We start from the raw sequence: 22890 nt of genomic DNA on the forward strand, positions 1-22890 counted from the left end.
GCACTTGTGGGCACTGCAGAGGATTGGTGCAGCCACTGCTTTGACAAACTGCAGCATTCACAGATTGAGCTGTGGGAGCTCTGACCCAGCACCACGAGACGAATAACGAGGAGGCGGTGCAGCAGCTTCTGAATGCTGCTGGACAAATCAGACCATGCACTCTTTGCAAGTCTGTAATTGTGATTGTTTATTGACTGCAATGAGGCATGGAGTGCCGAGTTGAGTGGCACTTGCAGTGCTGCCCTGTAACTGCCAAGGACTCACCTTTGCACATGCAGCAGCAGCTCTCAGAGAAGCCTTCTTCATTTCTGTTATCCTCTCTTTTTGTCTTTTTTTCTTGCTATAAAGCAAGTAAAAAGATAAATTCATTTTGTCAACAGCAAAATTGCAGAAACATGGGTACCACAGAAGAAGATAGCAAAAAAAGACAAAGGAAATTTGGCTAGGAAGCCTCTCAGGGAATATTTCCAGTGGGGCATACAGAAGACCAGTATGTAGTTAATGGGAAAAGATGGGCTTACACATTCTTGCTTTGAACTTTGTAGCCTTCAACTCTTTTCCGCTCTACAGAGAAGGAAAATGCTAAGCAAACCCTAAGCAAACTCAATGTGATTGATAAGAGCAGCAGCTCACCAGGGCAGGTACCGCAGCACCTTCTTTCCTCTTAACTTTGAGGTCCATAACTGCTTACGTGGCGCTGGATCAGGCCCAGGGTGTACCGCTGGAGCTGGCACACCATCTGTGCTCTGCTGCATCCTCTGAGCATTCTCCCCTCTGCACTCTACCTTCACTTGTTTCTTCGCAGGCCACAGCTCTGCTTTTTGTTTCTCTTCTTCCAAGTCCTTGCACTTTCTTCCAGCCGGTGTCTTGGAGAAAGAGTGGATGTCAACTGCAGGGAAAGGTCTTTCCCTGAGCTGGGACCTGCCATTCCAGGATGCACTCCAGCCTGGAGAGGAGCTCCCTCAGAACAGACTTCTTTCACTGCTTTCATGTAGATCATAGAATGGCTTGGGTTGAAAGGGACCACAGTGATCATCAAGTTTCAACCCCCCTGCTATGTGCAGGGTCGCCAATTGGATCTTAGATCAATTTGGCTCAGAACCTCTGTCTGCTATAATCAAGAAAGGAGAAGCAACAAGATTTGAAGAGTTCAAAACTACTTTCAGACTGCAAAATGGGCCACAGTACTAGGAAACCGGTGTGTTCATGGTAACGGATCTTAGGATCTTGGGTGAACTGTGGGTTCACGTTTCAAATCAGGACAGGAAAGGTGACTGTAAATCCCAGGGATTAAGACCGGAAGCAAAACACAACAGTCCCAGGGAAGGACAGAAAGCCTATCTTTGATGCTGTGCCACACTCTGTGCTCCTCCCCTGCACTTCACAGGAAGACTGCTTTTGCACCAGCTTCTGACAGAAAGGAAACAAAAAATACTTGAAGAGCATCTCCTCAGAGGAAGATTTTAGCACAGTCAATGACAAACTTCTGGTCTTCAAGAGTAGTTTCTTCAATTTACCTTTCTGTTGCTAGAGTGTTGTGCCATTTCTGCAGTCAGCACAGAACTGCAGTGCCCTTTCCCCTCTCCTCCATCCCACACAGGCCTTCATGCAGCCCTGTTTAGAGGCAGTACCTACACCACAGCTCACAAGAGCTTCTTACCTGGGGAGACTTTCCATTTTCCCCCACACCCTGCACCATCCCGTGAATGCTCAGGCTCCATCCCTGCAACAACAGACTGTGTGTTGATTTCACAGACACCAGGAACAGCATTGTCCTGTTAGCCCATGTCCACCCCCCAAAAAACAAAGGGCACTGTTCTACAGCCAGAACAGAAACTGATGTTTAAACTGCAATGCACTTACAAAAAACAATACCAGTCTTGTTCCCACTCCGATGGCAGGTTAACCTCAATCTGCTTGACAGCTCTAAATTCTGCCGAGCAAAAGTGCATCAGCAAACAAAATGCTATCTCCTGCAAAAGACACATTTTTTGCCTCTCAAAGTCTACGTAGTGACACTTGTTTTGTCATTACCCACAGCAACCACCACCAACCAAAACAAAACCATAAACCTCTGTTTGTCATTACTGCCAAACAAACAATGGCCACCACACAGAAATGAGAGATCACAGAATCCTAGAAGGTCTGGGTTGCAAAGGAGCACAACGCTCATCTTGTTCCAACCCCCTGCTATGTGCAGGGTCACCAACCAGCAGCCCAGGCTGCCCAGAGCCACATCCAGCCTGGCCTTGAATGCCTCCAGGGATGGGGCATCCACAGCCTCCTTGGGCAACCTGTTCCAGTGCCTCACCACCCTCTGTGTGAAAAGCTTCCTCCTAATGGAAGAAGATGATGGCTGGAGATGATTGCTTAGCCTATTGTTCTCAGAATTCCCATTGAGAACTGCTGTTGGCTGAGTAAGAGCAGAGACTCCCGTTTTCCATCTTAGCCCATGTTTCTGCTCCCAAAAACATAACTCCTCTTTGACAGCCGAAACACAAACCAATACGTCACTTCTCACTGCTCCTTCCTGCACCCCAAAAGGAATGGTTACTTGACATCCCCTGCAGCACTGCATCTGCTCAGAAGTAACATTCAAAATTTATTCTTTCTTCATGACAGAGAACTGCAGAAACTCCCTTCTGCATGGCAGTAAGGACGGTCTGTCCCCATCGCGTTCCTCTGTGTGCTGAAAGGCGCTGTTGGATCTCCGGCAGACCGCTGGCTGCTGCTCACAAAAACAGAGAGCTGCACCACAGTGCTTCTAAAGAGAGAAAGGAAGAAATGTTGGTGGGAACGGGCAGCCAAGGTTTGCAGAGAGGTTCCAAGCTGTGCCAGAAATGGGATATCAGAGTGCTGAGTCATAACTTATCGCTAAAGGAAACATTTGGGAGCACATTCACAACATCTGCGAAAATTATAATTACTGGGCACAGTTAGTTTTCCTATGGCTCAGCTGGAGGAGGCAGCTGCTCTCAGACATCAGCTCAGGGGGTTCAGCTGAGACACCTGCACAGTGCTGGGATAATTCTGACAGAAACAATGTCTTCAAATACCACAGTTAAATCCATCCAGAATTATCGTGCAGTCTTTGCTCTTGATCACCACTTCTTCCCCACCTTTCACTACTCCAAGCAGCTAGAACAAACTTCTCATAAGAAATCTAGGGCAGTAGGGACCTGGCAGACCATAACCAAGCACAGCTTGCAGGAGCTTGCCCACTTTTTGCTACCGCCCTGCTCCAGCAGGTAAAGGAGTCTGAGTCGCGCTGTCCTTTTGCAGTTGAGGAGAAAAGATTTTTGACAGCTAATGCCAACATTTCTCACTAAGATACACCTAAGGCATTGAATTCTCTTCCCAGCACCAAACCCAGCTCACCTGTATGTTCTGGTCAGCCTGAGCTGTGCCCAGCTCACGCACACGCCGCAGCAGTGCTTCTGACGGTCTCTCACAGGGTGATCTGTTCCAACGAGGCCCAAAGCTCTGATTCCACATGTAGCATGCTCACCAGAGCACCAGCTCTGCTCACCAGCTGTGGGACAAATGCTCCCCCCCAGCAATGATTGCAAAATTGGTGAGTGCCCACAGCACTTCTGTGCTTTCATCATAAGCAAAGGGAGGGGTCACCTCCTAGATCCAAATTTTAAGAAACCAACAGAATGTTCACCCAATGGGGTGATCTGAAGTAAAATAACAGATAAATTAAGATGACTCTTCTGCATCCAGCTCAGATCACCCTCCTGTACCGGCACCACACAATCAGACCAAGACGATGTTGCTTCTGGGCTGCCTTCAGCTTGGAGACTGGAAAGCTTTGGGCTTCCAAACACTCAGCAAGCATTTGGATGAGACAGCTTCCTGCTGGGAAGCCCTCCAACATCATCGTTGCCTCCTCCAGTACCATACCTGCAGATGCTTCAGAGCTCATTAGCATGGACTTTCTTCCTCCCATCAGCATCTGCTCCTGCACTGACCTTCATTCATTCTGGGATACCATCTGCTTTCAGCATAAGCTGACCTGAGAGACAGAGATAGGGAACGTGGGATTAGCACAAATGCAGAAGCCCAAGGCTGTGTCACCACCATGTATTGCAGCCTTGGGAAGTCAGATGCAACTACAACCTTGGTCAGAATTAAAACAGGCACCGTAAATTAACTGTGACCTCTGAAGTTATTGCCACAATCAGAAATAGATGCTGAAATCTCTCACATAACTGTAGGTGGTTACCTCCAAGTTCTTTTGCTTTGGGGAAAATATGGCAACAAGGGGGAAATGCAGAAACTGAGACATGCAGCCTGGTCAATTTGGTGGCCTTCTACAATGGAGTAACAGCATAAGTGGGAAAAGGAAGAGCAACTGACATCACTTGCTAGACTTTTGCAAGACCTTCAGTGTTGTGTGAGTTTCCTGTTAGCACTGAACATGAACAAATCTACCACAGAGCCACACGGTGAGCCTTCACTCACCTCAGCAGAGGTCAACCTGCAACCCCATCCTTCTGCCTATCCATGTGCTCACAATTAGGATGGGAGTGAAGGGGAGCAGCGGGAAGCTGTTTGCATTCCCTGCTGTCCGCTGCAGGATTGTGCTAGTGGCAGTGCAGTTGGTTTGCTTTTTCTTGGGAGGGTGGGAAGGAGATTTGGATTAGAGGCACATCCTGTGCCATAGCATCCTGAAGGCATGCGTGGGATCAGTGGATCTGTCAGAGAAGTGGGTGAGGTTGCACGCTGAGCCGCAGGATTCTGATTTTGTAGCACTTGGGTGCTGCAGGGTGAGCAAAAGGTTCTGCTGCATGATTCTTCTGCAATAGCCACTGAGATGCAGACCAAGCAGAACAGCAGGATGCTGGTCAGGGTGAGCTCGTCCTGCCGCAGCATGATGATGACAGGTCTGCAGATGATCTGCGCAGGCAGCCCGGAGGTTGGGAGCCAGGAATGGACACGGCACGAGGAGAGAGGTGTTAGGGAGCAGCCACGGTATCACAAGGCATCCAAAAGCCCTGAAAGGCATCACAAAGCCACCGCCAGGAAGCTGGGCTTCATGCACTCCACAGCCTCAGCGTTGCAAGCTGAGGTGCCTTGCTGCTTGTTGCATTCATCCCAGTCCCTGTGAATGAAGACTCCTCAGGCAGTCAAGGCATTGAGTGAGCACAAGTGTGCTTTTATTATTAAAGGAAAAGACAGGAGGGCGTGAGAGGTCCAGGTAAAGATGGGATTCGTCCTCTCTGGGTTGAAAGCTCACGGAGAGAGTGGCTCAGAGCTGTCGGTGTTGATGTCCGGTGCCTGGGACTGGAGGCTGGATTCCAAGTCCCCCTCCAAGAGGCTCTGCTTCTCCTCGGTGATGCCGACCTGCTCCTGCACAGAGGTGCTGCTGTTGGGGCACCCAGACTGTGCTTGGGCTGGGCTGCACTGCATAGGCACCGGATCACAGTCCAGGCTGCCTGTGGTGTCTGGCAGGCTCAGGTCAGCATCTTCAGCACAGCCAGGAGAAATGAGGGCTTGAACTTGGATGAGCTTCTTCTCTCCATCCCTGTTGTTATGCGGCAGGCTGTCACGTGATCCGCAGCCATTTGTGCTTCCTGCAAGCTCTTCATTGGTGGAAGCATACAGCCCAGCTTCGCTACTTGCTCCAGCTCTGCTCAGTTGACAAGAGCTTGAATCACCTATACAAGAATGAACAGGGGTTGGTGTCAAACTCTCACAAGCTGAATTACAAAAGTGGTTCTTGATCAGGGGAGAACTGAAGGTGTCAGGTATGGGTTGGAACGCTGGAAGTAGATACAAGCCCACTAACAGCAAGAATTCTATGTTGCTGAGAAGCAGAGTTTTGGAAGCAGAATTTGCACCCTTACCTGCCAGGACTACAATGTCTGTTTCTGAGGGCTCCCTGGCATTGCGCTGCAGTTGGCGTTTGGCTCCAGAGGATGGTTTTCCCAGGCTGAAGCAGGAACACCAACAGCCAGCTGGTGATTCCTTCATCTTGCTGGGTGGACTTGGTCTGGAGAGAGGAAACAGGGAATGGTGTGAGTCGTGCGTGGTGCAGGGTGAGGGAAGAGCTGCACTGAGCTTGTGCCAACAGTTGCTTGTTCCTAGCACCGCCTGGTTCCTGCTGAAACACAGCTTAGAAACTTGCTCTGTTTCCAACAATTGCAGATGGTTGCATTCCTATAGCTCAGCCCTGAAGTCTTGCTGGCTAAATTCCCCTCAACTGTATCAAGCAAGATGCAGAGCATGTGAGGACCACAGCTGCACAGCTGTACAGGACAGCATCTAAGGGATGGCTTTGATAGAGCTGGCGGGTGTAACTGCTTGCTGAGGAATTGAACAGCCATAAAGGAACTTCAAAAGCATCTCTGACTCTGACACTGACAGCTCATCGGCCCCATCTCACTGCCATGTCTAGTTTCTAGTGTCAGCAGGTCTGACCAACAGCTCTGCATAGAGGAGAACTGGAATTGGTTTCAGGCACGTGGCCTTGAAATCTGGAAAACCCCAACATTTCCAGGTACAGCCAGCACAGGCCAGGGTAGACGTCAGCATGGCTTTATGCAGCTCCTCACTGCCTGCCCAGCAAGGAAGGAATGGCAGCCTTGTGTGGCTAAACTGAGCCCAGCGGGCAACTGAATTTGAGTTCAGTCTCACAGTGCAAAGGGAGTGGAGATTCACTGCAACACTTCAGGCACCATCAGTTTAACTGAGTTTCAGCAAGCTTTGGCACTAGAAATAATGGGAAGAAACCAACACAAACAACAAAAACCCACCCAAACAATGATGATAGGTGCTGGAAAAGGAACTCCTCCTTACCTTTCAGATGGAAAGTCGATGACTGTGTGGAATTTGCCCCGTACAGCTGTGGGGCCTTCTTCCACCTCTATGTCCCTGCTCTCAGTCACAACCACAGGAGAGCTGCTGTGGCCTCGCCTCCGTGCCTGCGCCTCCTCCAGGCTGAGCAGCTCTGTAGCAGGAGAAGACGCCTGCACAGACTGGGGCCCTGAGAGAGAACTGTGCCCTGGAAGGGAAAACCACAGGTGAGAGCCAGGATCAGAAAGAGGCAGCACTACGGCCATCACAGGTCCGGGGGAGCTGCTGTGTTTTCCTCAGACATGCTTAACCGAGCCACTGGAAGAAGAGCAGCTCAAAATAACCATGTGCTCAGAGGTGTGTCTATGGCAAAGGATGAAGTCATAATTAAGAGCAGCTCCCTGTATCGAAACAGGCAAACAAAAACCCTAGAAAATGGGGACAGGGAACTGAGAAAGCTTCGCTGCCACACTTTCACCAAGCTTCACCTGCTTGCAAAACATCATAATGATGGTGATGGTTTTCTTCTTGTCACGTTTGAGCTTGCACATTCTCAGCATCCAGTAACGGGATGCCAGATTCTAACCTAAGCCCGGAAGTCTGCTGTCCCCTCAACAGGGAAATTGTATTTCAGAGATCTTGGAGAAGGCCTGCATTTGATCCAGGTGTCTGATCAAGATAAAGCTAACGGAGGAAGACACTCACCTGCTCCATCTGCGATGTCAGGTCCAGATGTGGAGCAGAAGAGGACGTCAGTGTGGTCAATGATGAATTCCACCACTGCCGACTGCGTCTGCAGTTCTGTGCAGGCAGCTCTCCCACTGGCGCAGGCAGACTCACTCTGCTGTGATCTGCAGAAAAGGCAGGTTTTAGAAGTCATTCAGCCAAGATCGCTTCCCCAGGTCTGAATTACTGCAGCCCAAAGCTGTCACATTTGTTCTCTGGAGACTTCCGCAGTGGGCAATCAGTGATGCCACTGAAGAAGTTCTCCTGGCTGATCAAGGACACACCAGTCCCATCTAAACAAGAGAGCAGCAATGCTCAGCTAGAAATTGTGCCCACGTGGGGTTGGAGAACAGTCCAGGCTCCTGCTCTGCTGTCAGCCACTCACTGCAGATTTTACAGGAGAAGAGCACATGTGGTGCAGAAGAAGGGAGGACTGCTTTATTCTACTGGAGAACAGATGTAAGCGTTCTGTTGAAACGGAAAAAGAAGTTTACCTTAAGAGGTTTGGAGCCCACACAATCGCTAAGTTCTTCGCATGCATGTTTGTGGTGGAGCAGTGCCCAGCCAGACAGGCCAAGTGTCTCATCAGATACGCCAAGGTCCTGGGAAACAAGAGAGGCAAATGTTCAGCACCAGCCAGCATCCCGTGCTGCGACTCACAAAGCAAACCTCAATTCACACTAGTTGTTATTAGTGCTACTGATGCTGAAGATGAAGTAGATCCAACTTGACCAAGTGCCACGCTGCAGAACCCAGCACCAGCACAGCACAGCCACAGCCATCAGCTGCACCAAGCGTGCCCCGTGCCCAGGACCTGACCCCATCAATTAACCCCATGCAGTGTTTCAGCACACCCAGGCATTCCGTTGCTTGCGTGAGACAAAGCCTGGAATTGCACTTTGCCCTCTGAAGTGCAGCAGGGCTGAGCTCTGCAGGCTGAGGGCAGCACTGACCTGTAGTGAGGAGCGGGCAGCTGCTGGATGACGTCCCGCATTCTGACCAGCCGCTCCTCCTCTGTAGTGGCACCAACAGCATCCTGGAAAAGGGCAGAAAGGGATTGAGACACAAATCAGGCGAGATACCTGCCGCAGGGTCGGGAACCATGGGCACAGCGCGCTGCTGGTCAGCACTGAGAAAGATTTTAGGCCTCCCCAGAGGCAACTGGCGAACATAGCGGCACGCAGCTGGTGCCACCACGGCCAAGGGGTCCAAGCACCGGGCCAGTTTACAGCCTGGTTGGGCAGCTCAGCTCCTCGCAATGGGCATTCATCTCCAAGTACCCTTGGATATTAATCCCCACCCGTTCCAGAAATAGTTGGGAATAGCAAAAAATAAAATAAAATAAAATAAAACGAAGAAATAAAAAAAAAACAAAAAAAAAAACACATGAATTCTCGCAAGCATTGTGAATATGGAAATAACCACCCCCTGGGGCCACCAGAAGTGGCAAAGACATGCGATTAAACCCCGTGGGGCTAACAAAAGAAGGGCCTCAGAGCTGGGGCACTGCTGCAGCCATCTCCCAAGAGGCCCAGGGAAGAGGGAAAGGAAAGGCGTTGCCTTGTGCTTACTGAGAACTTGTCGTACAGCTGGTCGGTCAGCAGGGGGGTCGGGAGCTCCCTGAAGTACATTTTGCAGAGGGAGCTCGCGCTGTGAACGTCGCGGACCGTTAGCTCAGGAACCTGCTCAGACTCAAATTCCTGGCTGCAGAGAAGGACACGAAAATGGTTGAGAAAGAGGAAAGCAAGTCAAAAGCCACACCCAATGCAATCAAGAGTTGGAAGGGCTTCCTGATGTACAGGAGAACACAACCACTCGGCCACCAGCACCACGTCAGCCGTGCTGGATGGGATGTTCCCAAAGGAGACCTTCTCTTGGTGCTAAGGCATGGCCCGCAGGCCTCTGAACGCCCGCAACAGGGCACGTGCCCCTGCTGGCAGCTGTGTCTGTCAGTCGCAGCACTCTTACCACAGTCTCTGGACGCTGGAAGCGATGCCGGACAGGCGGTATATCCCCTGCACCACGCCATGCTGCTCGATGAACTCGGCGCAGCTCTGGAGGACCTGGGGGACTAAAGAACACGTGCCGGCGGTTACTGGAGCTCCTCATTCAAGTACTGGCTCAGGCTCTGCTCCCATCACATCCCATCCACTAAGCCTAGCTGGGCTTGGCTGAAGCAAATACAAATGTGCTTGTCTCTTAGGAGCATTAGCCTCACTTCATCTTTCAGCCATCAACTCCCATTCCCCGTTTCTCCACTGGTATCAACCTGCCCCTTGCTAGATACCATCTCCCTTTCATCTTTAGGTTCCCAAACAGGGAAGCTCTCAGGAATGCGCTGTCCCTTACCATCACGACCAGAGTGGAGAAGATGCTCTCCCAGGTCACGGCCGAACACCCTTTCCTTCTCCACCTCTTGCTCTTTCTGTTGCTTTGGCCGGGCCTTCACCACGGAACGAAGGAAGGTGAGGAGCTTGCTGCGCTTCTTTGGCACTGCACAACAAAAGGAAGAAACCAGTTCATTTTAGGCTTGGCTCCGTTGGACGAGGCCGAGCACAACACATTCTACAGAGCAGCTCAAAACGGGAAGAAAATGATGAGCAAGTGCGTACCAAAATGGATTTTCCCCATCCCTGGAGGAGTCCAAGGCCAGACTGGATGGGGCCCTGGGCAGCCTGGTCTAGTCCCACATTAAACGTGGACACGGGCAGCCCATCCTGAGGCAGGGGGTTGGAGCTTGATGATCCTTGAGCTCCCTTCCATCCCAAGCCTTCCTAGGATTTCCCCAAGTCCAGTCGTAAGCACAGGAGGACTGGGCCAAATCTCTGCACGTATCTCTTCTGTCTGAACAGAAGATTCCAATGCCAAATAGAGCCATATTTTAGAGATGGCTGAACTCCTCCCTGCATCCAACCCAGTGCAAGTCTATTCAGGAACTGAATCTTCCGGGCTTCACCTCACCAAACATTCTGAAGGTGTCTGAGAATATTCCTGATAGCTTCACATGTTATACTCTTCTGTACAGGACAACAAGGAACACCCTTAACTGCTTACCTCCAAGGAGAGTTCACCCGGTGCCTGGGCAACGTATCTCTTAATAACGTGGGCAGCAGCAATAGCTGGGATATTAAGAGATGACTCCTCACGGACCAGCAGGGGCTTCCCCTTGTTCTCAGCCTGTAACAGAGAGCACAGGCCATGGTGAGGAGCTGAGGGCAATGAGGAGGATTTCAGGGTGAGGAGCACATCGGCAGAGAAAGCTGCAGGAAATGCACTCGGTCCTTATCATGGGCACATAAGAAGGAACGGCAAGGCTAAGAACAGCTGTTTCTGTTCCTGGTGTGCAGCAGGCACTTGCCAGGCAATGCCAAGACGCATCTCTCTACCCAGACTAATCAGCAATGGCACTGGCCCAGACAGGTGGCCGTGCCCATTTTGCCCCATCCTTTCCTGCGCTCTTTGTCCACGGAGGTCGATTGTTTAAGGTGCTAGGTGAGCGTTCAGAAGGAAACCGAAGCCATGGCTGCAGTTTACAAGGTGCAAATGGTGCCACTGCAAGCACAAAGCAAGCTCTCGTGAGCCGTTCAACCAGCAGGGAGACCAAACACGGAGGAGCAGACAATGTTTGTTGTTCCTGCGGCTATTTCAAGGGAAAAATCAGAAGAGGACAAACACCGCAACCGAGACGGCTCTGGCAGTTTCATAAACTTGCCATGCTTGCACTACTGCCTTCCCAAAGAGGAGCGTAAGAGTCTGCTCACTTTCTCCCACCTATTGCTGGAGACCTCAGCCAGAGGTCACTGGACACAGCAGCTGGGCCACTGACCCATCCTTGGCTCACTACAAGTGCCAGCTTCCTTTAACTTGCTGAATATGAGAACACCACTTTGTCTTTGGGTGACAACATCCAGGCAGGACAGGGAAAATGCTTCCGCACGTTTATAACACCGCATCTGATTCTGTCGGTACTATGACTTCCACGGCCATCTAGATGCCCGCAGCAAGGACATCAAGCTTTTAAGGCAGCTTTTCAGTGACACCGATCGAGTTGGAAGGACTCTGCCTCCGTTGAAAAGCAGGAGAGCACATCTGCGGCTCACTGCTGGCTCAAGTCAGGGAACAAAGACCAATCAGAGCTTCATACTCTACCTCCATCCGTGCCATGTCAGGCCCACGCGACGCCCATCACAGCAGGCACGACTGGCTGGAATGAAAAGAAACACCCTCATCTTTTCTCTCTTCACACACCACTCTATTGAGAGACTTCTTCAGAACTACCCTCAGTTATCCACTGGCATAGGCAGATGTTCTAGAAACAGTCACTTTCTTCAGTCAATTCAAATGAGAGCCTACTAGGCAGCATTTGACCAAGTGGCTATCCCTCTGCTAGCAGATGGGGACTGTGCTGTGCTCCCCACAGCTGTTGGGCAGCACACTCACACAGCTGAAGCACGCGTGCTTGTGGTCACGTTGTGCAGCTCTGCACAAACTGGGGCTAGGACTTTGCCTAAGGGATTGGTCTCCTTAAAACCAGCTGGTCACAGCACTACAGACAACATCCTTCCGAGAGCTGAGCTGGAGGGAAGCGGAAAAAACCTACACATGACCAGTGTCCCATCAAAACTGGATGGGGCTGTGTTACTAAACACGGTTCAAAACACGGTTCAACACAGGCTACTAAACCACGTGGAGGGACAAAGCGTGGCACATACCTGGCAAGAGATCAGGACAAGGTAGACCAGTGCCTTGAACTCGCAGCTGATTCTTGTCACTTTGCTCTGTTCTTCCATGAGCAAAAGCTGCACCAAGGGAGCAGGCAGAGAGAAAGAGCTGGTCAGTAGGTTTGCATAATTTAGCAAAGAAGGGAAAAGCCACAAGACAAATGTCACCTCTATGCTTTGGCGGGCACACGGCTGGGCAGTAAATGCCACATAGCAGCTCCAAGCCGAGACCTGCATGCAGTCACTGTGCCCTCAGCTGTTGCACCACTGCCCGAATGGATCCGAGGACACAGGTGGGCGCAGGCACTCCTGCTCCTTCTGCAAAGCCATCCTCTGCAGAGCCCACTAGGTGCTGCTCACTGCTATGCCATCCGTTTACTGCAGCCCTGGGATAAACACACGTGCACTCTGCTGTGCAGCAGTGAGCTCCAGGCATGAAGCACCAGAGGGCAAAACAACAGAATCTACTGCTGACTCCATCAGCTCCTTCTTCTACCAACCACGGGGCAAATACCGTGGGACAGAACACAAGGGGGAAAAGCACGTCTGCTTGCATGCCTACAGTGAAATTCAGAACAGCTACTGCAAGAAGAGCTCGTGGGGTAAACCCAGCCTCAGAGAGGCAAACGCATCTGGTTCCAGGAGTTAGTATGGCACATTGTTGATGAAATGCTGCTTCGTTGCTCAGAGGGCACGCAGCACGCCGCTTGGATAGGCACAGCAGTGCTGCAGCATCCAAGCTGATTGGCAAAACCTCCCCAGCTCCCCTGGCCGACGCTGCCAGGGAAATGCACCGCCTGCAGCCCCACATGGCTCACTGCACGGACACTGGGGGGCTGCCTTAGTCTCAGGTGGAGGGATTTTCTTCAGAGTATCTGGTATGATGGTATGTTTGGGCTCTAGGAGAAAAATCACACTGATAACACTCTGATGTTTACAGATTCTGATAAGCAAAGTTGCACAGAGCCAAGGCCATTCTCAGCAAAGCTCTCAGCAAGAGGCTGGGAGGGAAGAGAATGAAGACAGCTGATGTAAACAGCTAGCTGGACATTGGTTGGCGGGTGGTGAGCCACTGCTTGTACATCACTTGTAATCTATTCATATGTATATATATTCATAGATATGTACATATGTAACTACTATCTTTTTATCTTAGTTAACGGTTTTATCTCAACACATTAGTTCTACTTTTCTCTTTCCACCCAATTCCACGGGAAAGAGAGGAGTCAGCGAAGGACTGGGTGGTGCTGAGCCCCCCGCTGGCTTAAACCACAACAGGGCTGCAGGGCAACGGGAGCAACATGAAGTGCACTGTGGTCAGGAGGAAATGAAAATGGGCTTGAGTTACACAATTCAACTGTTTCATTTTCCATAAAACAACGTACGGCGTCAATGAAACCTTTCCCTCAATAAAAACATTTGCAAGGATGCTTTGAATGACTGAGAGCATAGGATACCTTTAACGTCACGCTGCTGACAAAATGTCCTTTTAGTGCAGCAACTCCTGTCACCAATACCTGTGAGTACAAGCAGCAAAGGGCGCTGGGTTGCTTTGAATGCAGTTTGAGCACGGATCTGAGGTCTCCATGGAAAGGCCTTGCAGAGCACATCATGTCCTGCACCAGGCAGAGCACCGTGCATCTCTCATCTCTCCAAGCTTCGGGGCTTTGAAGCTGCACAGTGTTTCTTGAGAGCTTGTCCCCCAGAACTCCAGGGCACAGTGAGCTGTTCCCCGGCAATGCAGAACTTGCAGAGTGTCAAACACAACAAAGAAAGAAGAAAAGAAGAGGCAAAGGTCGTGGTTATGCACAGAAGCGTACAGGCATGGTTCAGAAGAAGGACACCTGCACATGTCAACTAAACAAAGTATTTACATCTCACAGTTACAGGATTTGGGGGTCCTGATGGACGAGAGACTTAACATGAGCCAGCAGTGCGCTCTGGCAGCTCGAAAGGCAAATGGGATCCTGGGCTCCATCAGGAGAGGGGTGGCCAGCAGGGACAGGGAGGTGATTGTCCCTCTCTACTCGGCTCTTGTGAGGCCCCATCTGGAGTACTGTGTCCAGGTGTGGAGCCCTCAGTACAAGAAAGACATTGAGATTTTGGAAAGGGTCCAGAGGAGGGCGACTAAGATGATCAGGGGGCTGGAGCACCTCCCCTATGAGGACAGGCTGAGGGAGTTGGGCTTGTTCAGCCTGGAGAAGAGAAGGCTGCGGGATGACCTCATTGCAGCCTATCAATACCTGAAGGGAACCTACACCCAGGAGGGGAGTAAACTCTTCAAAAGGGCTGACAACAGCAGGACTAGGGGAAATGGATCCAAGTTGAAGGAGGGAAGATTTAGGTTGGATGTTAGGGGGAAGTTCTTTACTAGGAGAGTGGTTAGGCCCTGGAACGGGCTGCCCAGGGAGGTTGTGGATGCCCCGTCCTTGGACGTGTTTAAGGCCAGGTTGGACGGGGTCCTGGGCAACCTGATCTGAATGTGTATGTTTGGTGGCCCTGCTAGGCAGGGGGGTTGGAACTACATGATCCTTGGGGTCCCTTCCAACCCGGGTGATTCTGTGATTCTGTGATTTTGAACGCCAGAAGCAGACAGCACAGTATTTTGAAAGTCAAAATCAGCCTCCTTGCCCTGCTCTCACCTCTCAGCCAAACAGAGAAGTAGAACACACAACTCTGTTTCTTTGCTCGTGGCAGCCGTGAAGCTTGTGTTTTAGTGACACACAGAAGTGCATCTCCAGCTGTCGTGCGTCTCACTGACCACAAGCTCAGCTGTGAACTGTTCCTCAGCCTGACACCACAAGCAGAAAATAAATGTACATTAACTTATCCACATGTGCCAATCTGGGTGCGAGGAATAAAATCCTATCAGGCCATGGGCAAAGCAGGGAGGACAGAGGCAGGAAGCAGGAAGGAGTTCAACTCCAGCTCTCCCACACAAAAAACTGGGAGAGCTGAGTCAGCACCACGGGAGGAGTTACGACACAGCTTGGGAGCTTACAGAGAGACCTGAGATTGCCAAAGGACGGCGCCAGGTAACTCTCACCAGTCCTGTGCAGGGCTCTGACGGATGCTTGGGATGCTGACTTCCACTTCCTCTGTCATTTGTAGAAACAAAAAGGCTCATTTTGTCTGGGTAACGCTTCTGTGGTTCCATGGTTATGACTGAAAAAAAAAAAGCAGCATGCAACTCTATAACATTTACCTCTCTGCTGTTCTTGTCAGCACAACATCTAAGATGAGCATTGCAGGTCCCTGCACCTGATTGAAAAGTCATCCAAGCTGATGTTCCACACAGCTTCATCTCAGTGCCAAAAAGAAACACACAGTATCCCTTGCGCTGGTAATTCTCTCAGGGCAAGAGCCTCCACTCTCACAGCAACAGCCAAGAGCTGAAAGGCTGAAAAAGCCTCCAGTCCCTGTGCATGTGGCTGTCTGCAAAGACAACAGCTGCCTGCTCTTCAGGAGGGTGATGCTCACCCAGCAAATGCTCAGCAGCAGATGCTGCTTCCTTACGCTCAGAACTGTTACAAGTGTGTGCAGCCCTTGGCACTACCTTTCCAATCAAGGCTAACATGTATCTAAACCATTCCTTCTGTGTCAGTATCTGGATCCGCAGTTAGGGCTTGAGCTCTAGACGTCAGCACAGTGTGCACCTGGAAGACATGTCTCAAAGCTGAGAAGAGTCAACTCTTTGACTTGGGCACAACTCGCCAACCATGAGCCATGTCTTGCCAACTTGGCTCATCTGACCACGTGGGAGGTCAGTTCCAGTACACCATTCATGAGCACAGACACGAAGGAAACCAATAAGCTCCACATTAGAAGGCCTTAGGTAGGAAGAGACCCACAGCGAAAGCCCCCTGTGCCAGCCCTTAAATGGGCTTCATCCCTTCATCTTCTGGTGTCCAGGCTCCAACATTTCCTGCAGCTGCAGGTCAGGGCCCAGCATGGCACAGACCCCACTGATATGGATGTTGTGGTTGTATTCCCACATCAACCTGGGACCACACAACCTGAGATATGGGGCAAAGCCCATGGCTGCCCCATGGCCCTACTCACAATGGTGGCGTTGCCATCATGGGCCAAAGCCATGGCAGCAGTGCAGTTCTCTGTGGGTCAGCACAGTGCTGTTCTCCTGGCCAACCCCACCCAACCCCCTATTCCCACTCACCCCACAACTCCACCTCTGTGGGCTCCCTGCTCTCCACCTCACAGCCATACAACCGCTCCACATCTGGGGCCCCCACCACCATGCTGGGGGAACACACACATGTGGGGCTGACCCATAGCCCCAGGGATTCAGGATCACAAATGGGGCAGGAGATCTGTACAGTGCCTCCAGCAGTGCCAGCACCCATGCCCAAAGCTGTGGGTCCCACTGAGCTCCAGGACATGACGTGGGGTTGAATGAATGTTGAAGATCCCCATGGGGAGGACAACACTTGGGGGGTACAGTGGGGTCATCGTGGGGCAGTGACAGCCTTATAGCACCCCACAGTGCCCCACAGCACCTCATTCATCCCAAGAACTACTCCAGTGTCTCCATGTCTCCCCCACAACCTCCATGCTGCAACTCCCCTCACCCCCCTAGCACCGTGCCCATGAGGACCACTGTGACGAGGGCCACACCTTGGGGCCACCACTTCCTTCCACCCCACAGCAGAAGGGGATGTAGGGTGGGTGCTGTGGGGTGCTAAGGGGGCCACAAAAGTGGGGCACAGGGATCGGCGGGACTTGTCTGTAGGGAACCATGGGAGTCTGTGGGGACTGTGGGGGACCATTGTTGTGTCTGTATGAGACTTTGGGGTCTGTGGGGAACCTCAGTGAGCACAAAATGGCACAGGGACCATAGTGGAGCACGGGATCATAGGGGACATGGGAGTCAGTAGGGGAAATGAGGGACGTGGGGGTCTATAGAGGATTGTGGAGGACCATGGGGGTCCAAAAGGGGATGCAAGGTATGCAGGGCACCATGGAAGGTATTTGGGTTCACAGAGAATCTTGGGCCCCGTGGAGGGCTGTTGCGACCAAGCTGTGGGGTCTGTGGGGGGCACAGGGACCCAGGGGCCCATAGAGGGCACTGTCATGCACACCACTGCAACTGCAGTTGTGCAGCACATCACTCTGCTGTCTCTGCTCTGTGCCCCTCATTGCTATGGTAGAAGTCCTCCAGGCTTAAACATGCACACACTGGGGGTCTTGGAAGGGGTGACTCTTTTGCTACGTGTGGTCCTGATGGGCCCACAATGGTGGTTGGAGCTGAGTGTTTCTCACTGAGGGGCACTTGTGTGACTTTGAGTACAGGGGTTGACCCACAGATGCGCTGCAGAACCCAGGGGGGCTCCAGGTATCTGATGGGGTAGACTGGAATACACTGCAGGTTCCTAGGGGCCCAGGGGTATGTGTCAGTACTAAAATGTCTGCTTCCCTATCTGCTAGAAATGTCTTTGAGGGCAGACTGCGATCCACACACATGGGCCATCGCAGCTCATCCATTGATAAACCACCCTTGGCAGACATTCATTTCACTTTTTTTTTTTGCCTCACGGCTGTATGGGAGCTGTGAGGTCACGACCTGAAGCAGTGACTGAGCACCTGCCGAGGGCTGCAGCTCTACGGGCACAGCTGGGAGCAGCTTACTTGCACGTCTGCAGCGTGATGCCGCCAGCAGCGCTTGCGCAGTGCGGTGCCGAGTGTGGCGCGCGCGTAGAGCCGAGCCGATACCGGCACATGCGCAGTTCTGTGCCGGGACTGGCGCTGGAGTGAAGCAGTGCCCTGATTCGCGCATGAGTATTGCTTTCCTGAGACTTCTGGTCCCGGGTTGCTGTGGAGTCGGTGCTGCTGCACGCCAGTACCGCAACAGCGAATCCCCGAGCTGCTCACGTTTCGCTGTCGCTGCGAGGGCTTTTACGCAGCTGGGGGACGGTGCGGGGCTGGGGCTGGAAGGGGCGTTCGCTAATTCACCGGGGTGGCGAGCAAATTGCGTGGCACGAGGCGCTGTGGAGCAGCTGTGAGCCCAACCGCTCTGTTCCTTGGTGGGTTTGGGCATAAAACGGCGGAAATAAATGAGGGGCATCCTGGATTGGAAGGGGGAGAAGATTGCTGAGCCGGCGGTCCGAGAATCAGCTGCTTGCCCGTATCTGTAGTGGTGTTTCGAAAAAATTGCTATTGTTAAGTTGATGGGCGCATGTTCGCTATTAGCTGGAGGACTGATCACCATAGAGAGTGGCGGATTAGCTGGGCAGAGCGGTTAAAACGCCACTTCCGCATTTGTACGCACATGCGTTGTGCTGCTGGCAGGACTCGGCGGCAGACAGCGGCAGTTCCGCGCATTGGCCACGAGGTGGCAGCAGAGACCGCGGAAAGAACTTTTCCGACGGGACTGGGGGAGCGGCGGCGCAGTGCCTGGCGATCCGGTGTGTGTGCTGTGAGGACGGGAGAGGAACACGAAGTTCGAAGTGGAGGGGTTGTGGGGGGAAAGACGAAGAAGAAAGAGGGAAACTGCTCCAAACCCAGGAGAGCTGTGCCAAGTGCATATAAATAGCTGTAAAAAAGGAGTTGTTTTTTTTTTTCTTTTTTCTTTTTGCCAGCGTCTGTTGCATTGTTTCTAAATGTTCGAATACCAAAATGCAACTGCCCAGCAAATTTAATGATAACGGAATTAGAGCCCATTGGCAGAAAGCGCTGGGCCGTGTTAATGTTTGCTCAGCCTCTGTCTTGTTTATACTTCCACGTATTTTTCTTCAAAAGCCTTTCTTTCACTGCGGGTTTCATTTTTGGCTTTTTGTTCTTTTCATGCCATAAAATGGGAAGTTTTCGGTTCTAGCAAGTCTAAGCAGCCAGATCTAGCACAAAGCTGCAGCTTTGAGTTCTGTGTGGACCATGACAGTGTTCCTACAAAGATTAACAAAAACTGCAGTTCTCCCCCTAAGTTTACAGATGGAAAAAATTAATTCACCTGCCTACAAAGAATTGATGTGTCACAGCTGCCATTGGCAAGATGGCCTGAGAGTTGTGTGGGTGCATCTGGCTGTGAGAGGAATGTCTCTGTGGAAGGACAGCTTGTTCCCCCCTCTGATGGGGGCAGCTTCTCAGCTGCCCTACCCTGGTCTTCCTGCAGCTGGACAGATCGCCCTGAAGGGCACGGGGTACGCAGACCCTCCCCGGCCAGCTGCAGCAGTCGGTCCTGCCAGCACTCCCTTTCCCCCTGGCCATTCGCATTTTGCAGGCTGGAGCCCTGTGTGGCAGAGGAGGAGAGAGCTGCAGGCAGAAGGAAAACAGGGTGCTGGGATTCCTGCAGCTCGCTGCCAGCTGTCTTCTCTGACATTCTGGGGGTGGGCAGGAGACTGTGGGAGCACCCTCAAGGCTCTGGGCAGGAGGGAAGGAAGCAAAGATGCAGCTGCAGGCAGCGGGCTCTGAGCTGGAGCAGTGCAGCCGGGCACTGTACAGCTCCCAGTCTGGGCACACAGAGCAAATTTGTCCAGCTGAGGGCTGCAGGGCTGTCCTTATCAAACACTCCCCCATCCCACAGGTCTGCAGCGACTGCACCAGTTGCTCGAGCTCTTCCCACTGCAGGAGCTCAGAACTGACAAGAACCCTGACCCAAGCAGGTAATGGCAACATATGCACACAGATACACACCCGATACAGAATCTGGCACTTGACAGTCCTCCCAGAGCTTCTTGCTGCTTTTTAGGCTGCTCTACAGCTATTCTGTCCATTCCCCTTCATTCCCCTATGTCTTACCTCCTTTCTTTGCCCATTCCTTTTTCAGGATTTCTCCTTGCTTTCCTCACTTCCTTCCCCATGCCTTCTCCCTGCAATGGCCCCATGTTCTGCTGATCTTCTCAGCTGACGATCCTTAAACTACACTTTTCAAAGACATGGGATCAGACCACATACAATCACTGATTTTAAAACAGCCAAAGAAGTACAGTATGGATAACAAACTCCTACCTGCTGGAAGACCAATATCAGCTCCTCATCCTGGAGCATCACCATTGCCCCCAGGTTGGGCTGGTGCTGCTCATCTGCCCCGCAGTGCTGCTCAAATGGCACCGGCACCTCCTGGCACGGCCTGCCACCTCCCTGTGTCACATCTACATGTCACCTCATCTCACCTCTGTAGTTCTGACCCCACACATCAAATCCATGTTCCCCCATGTCCTCACACATCCCTGTGTCCCCACATGCCCTCTCATGTCCCCTCAAGTCCCCCCATGTCCTCTGCCCCACTTTGCTCCTTGCTGATGTCACTGTGGGGTTGAGGACGGGGACAGGGATGCCTGTGGGATGCGTGGAGTCCTGGGACGAGTTGATGGCCATGCGCAGTGGGGTGATGGTGCCCTCGGTGCACAGCTGTGACATTGTGGGGGGGGGGGAAATAGTGCCCTGCAAGTGGGGGTCATTGCCCCCAAAATGGGGCTCGTGCCCCACGCACGTGGGCAAGTTGTACGGGCAGTGCTTTCTGGAGATGATCTGTCTTTTCTCTCCATCTGCAGCGACTTCAGCAATCCCGCGTTGAGCCGCAGCAGCAATGGGGCACTGCAGCACGTCAGCGATCTCTGGCTCGAGGAGCGCAGGGCTGCACGAAGGATGCACTGCAGCCTCCCTGTTTCTGTGGGGTTTGTGTTGCTGTTGGAGCCCAAAGGCCACATGCTGCCATAAAGGCAGGTGCCAGGTTCACCCACTGAGGACACCAAACCCTCCAATAACGTCACAGTGGCCTTTAATTGCTGTGTGAGGAGATGACGCGCATTTCACCCTGGGGAGCCGTAAGCTGAGCCCGGCAGCTGGGCAGCCAGCACTCGCTCCATTGACGCCGCTCATCTCAGCCCTTGTGCTGCACGTGCAGCTTCTCAGCACCTCACTGTATCAGTATTGAAGCCTGTGCTCCCCTATCTATTAGAAATGTCACCAATGGCCATTGGGGACAGACTGGAATCAAAATACGTGGGCCATCCTAGCTTGCCCATCAGTAAAGCTCCCCTTGCCAGACAGGCAGACCCAATTGGCTGCTGGTGTTGGTTTTTTTTTCTTCATGCCTTTATGGGAACTTTGATATCACAGCCTGAAGCAGTGATGGAGCACCTGGCGAGGGGTGCAGCCCTGCAAGCACAGGTGGAAGCAATGCAGCTGTGGGAGAAGATGGGGCTGAGCCTGGCTCCAGCCCTCCCTCACCTCATCTGAAAGCTGGCAGCCCCACAGGCAGTGTCTCTTCCCAGTGACCCCCTCCCAGGGGTTGTTGGGGGGCTCTGGTTCTTGGAAGGAGGTAAGCAATTCGTTCTTTATTGTAGGGTTTTGATCTTTTCCTTTCTGCGGGGATCCTAAGCTGGTTTATAGCAGCTCTATCTGCTTTGCCTGTCTTTATGGTGCCCTTCAATTGTTTTCTGGGGGAAGTGAAGGGGGTATCTCCCTTTCTCTGAACTGGTAAGGCAGGGACTGATGTTTGTTCCTTTCTTTTGCTCTTATCTCATTTCTGGAAAGCACCAATCAGACCTGAGGTAACGCTGGTTGGCTGTGCATTGCAACTCTGGAAATGTCTGGAGCTGATGCTCTTTTCCATAAAGGGATTCTGTGTTCTCCAGATCTTCTTTGCAGCTCTTTTTGAACTCAGTATTTCTCAGGAAGTCTCTGTTCCCTCTTTGGTGATTCTTACTGCATAATCTCCAACCTGAGGCTCCAAACTTGGTTTGTCTGCTACCACATTGTCCCAACCCATTTAATGACATGTACCCTCTGTGTCCCCTTCCACTGTGTCCTTGCATCCACCTGTGTCTTTGTGTCCTCCCTGTGTCTTCTCCCCATGTCCCCTCTTGTCTCCTGTGCTACGTATTAATTCCACCCGTGCTGAGTGTTGTTTAAGGGCACGTATTTAAATTACATTTTGTGTCTCTTTGAATCTCGTTCTGTTTTGCAGCTCGATGGGATTTAAGGGTTTCTGGGGCTCCTCCAGTTAGTGGTTTAAGCTCTGTGAAATCTTTGGAGCAGGCAATGGAGCCCCTCATGAGCCCCCTGTTCATGCATCACTTGTATGCAGGTGGGTTTTGTGATGGCTGTTGGAAGCTCTCTTACAGATGGAGTGGGGGTCACAAGGGGCTCCCTGGGCTCTGTTCTTCCAGCGCAGTAAGCGATGTGACTGGTGATAGAGTGTGGTGCATCCATCAGGCTGGGACCTGAGCTTAAGAAAATCTCTGGGCCCCAGAGGCCCTTTTCTTCATCCTCACTTAGTGCAATGCAGGCTCCACTACTCGAGCACACTGAACACAAGTGTTCTGTTCCTGTTTTGTCTGCTTCTCTCCTCGATCTCCCTTATGAATTTGTAACAGATGCCAGGGCATGGAGCTCAGAGCATGCTGTGGCTGACCACCCTGGGGTCCTATGTTTTTTTCTGTTTCTTGCAGATCTTGCTTTGTATTTATAGGAAATGTATTTAGAGGAAAGATTTCCCTCTTCTGGACCACTTTGTCAGGATCAGCCCAGATCTCCATCCCAACTGTCAGGGTTAGGGTTAGGGTTAGGTCTTAGTTTCCTAATCTGTATGATACCCAGTGCCCCCCTTCCTTCCACCCCCTGACTCCCGTTAAATAGCTAGCTCTGCAGCTACAGGATCCAGCAGTGTGATGAAGCAAGGCCTCTG

This window comes from Lagopus muta, chromosome Z, assembly GCF_023343835.1.
Source record: "Lagopus muta isolate bLagMut1 chromosome Z, bLagMut1 primary, whole genome shotgun sequence".
NCBI classification, from domain to species: Eukaryota; Metazoa; Chordata; class Aves; order Galliformes; family Phasianidae; genus Lagopus; species Lagopus muta.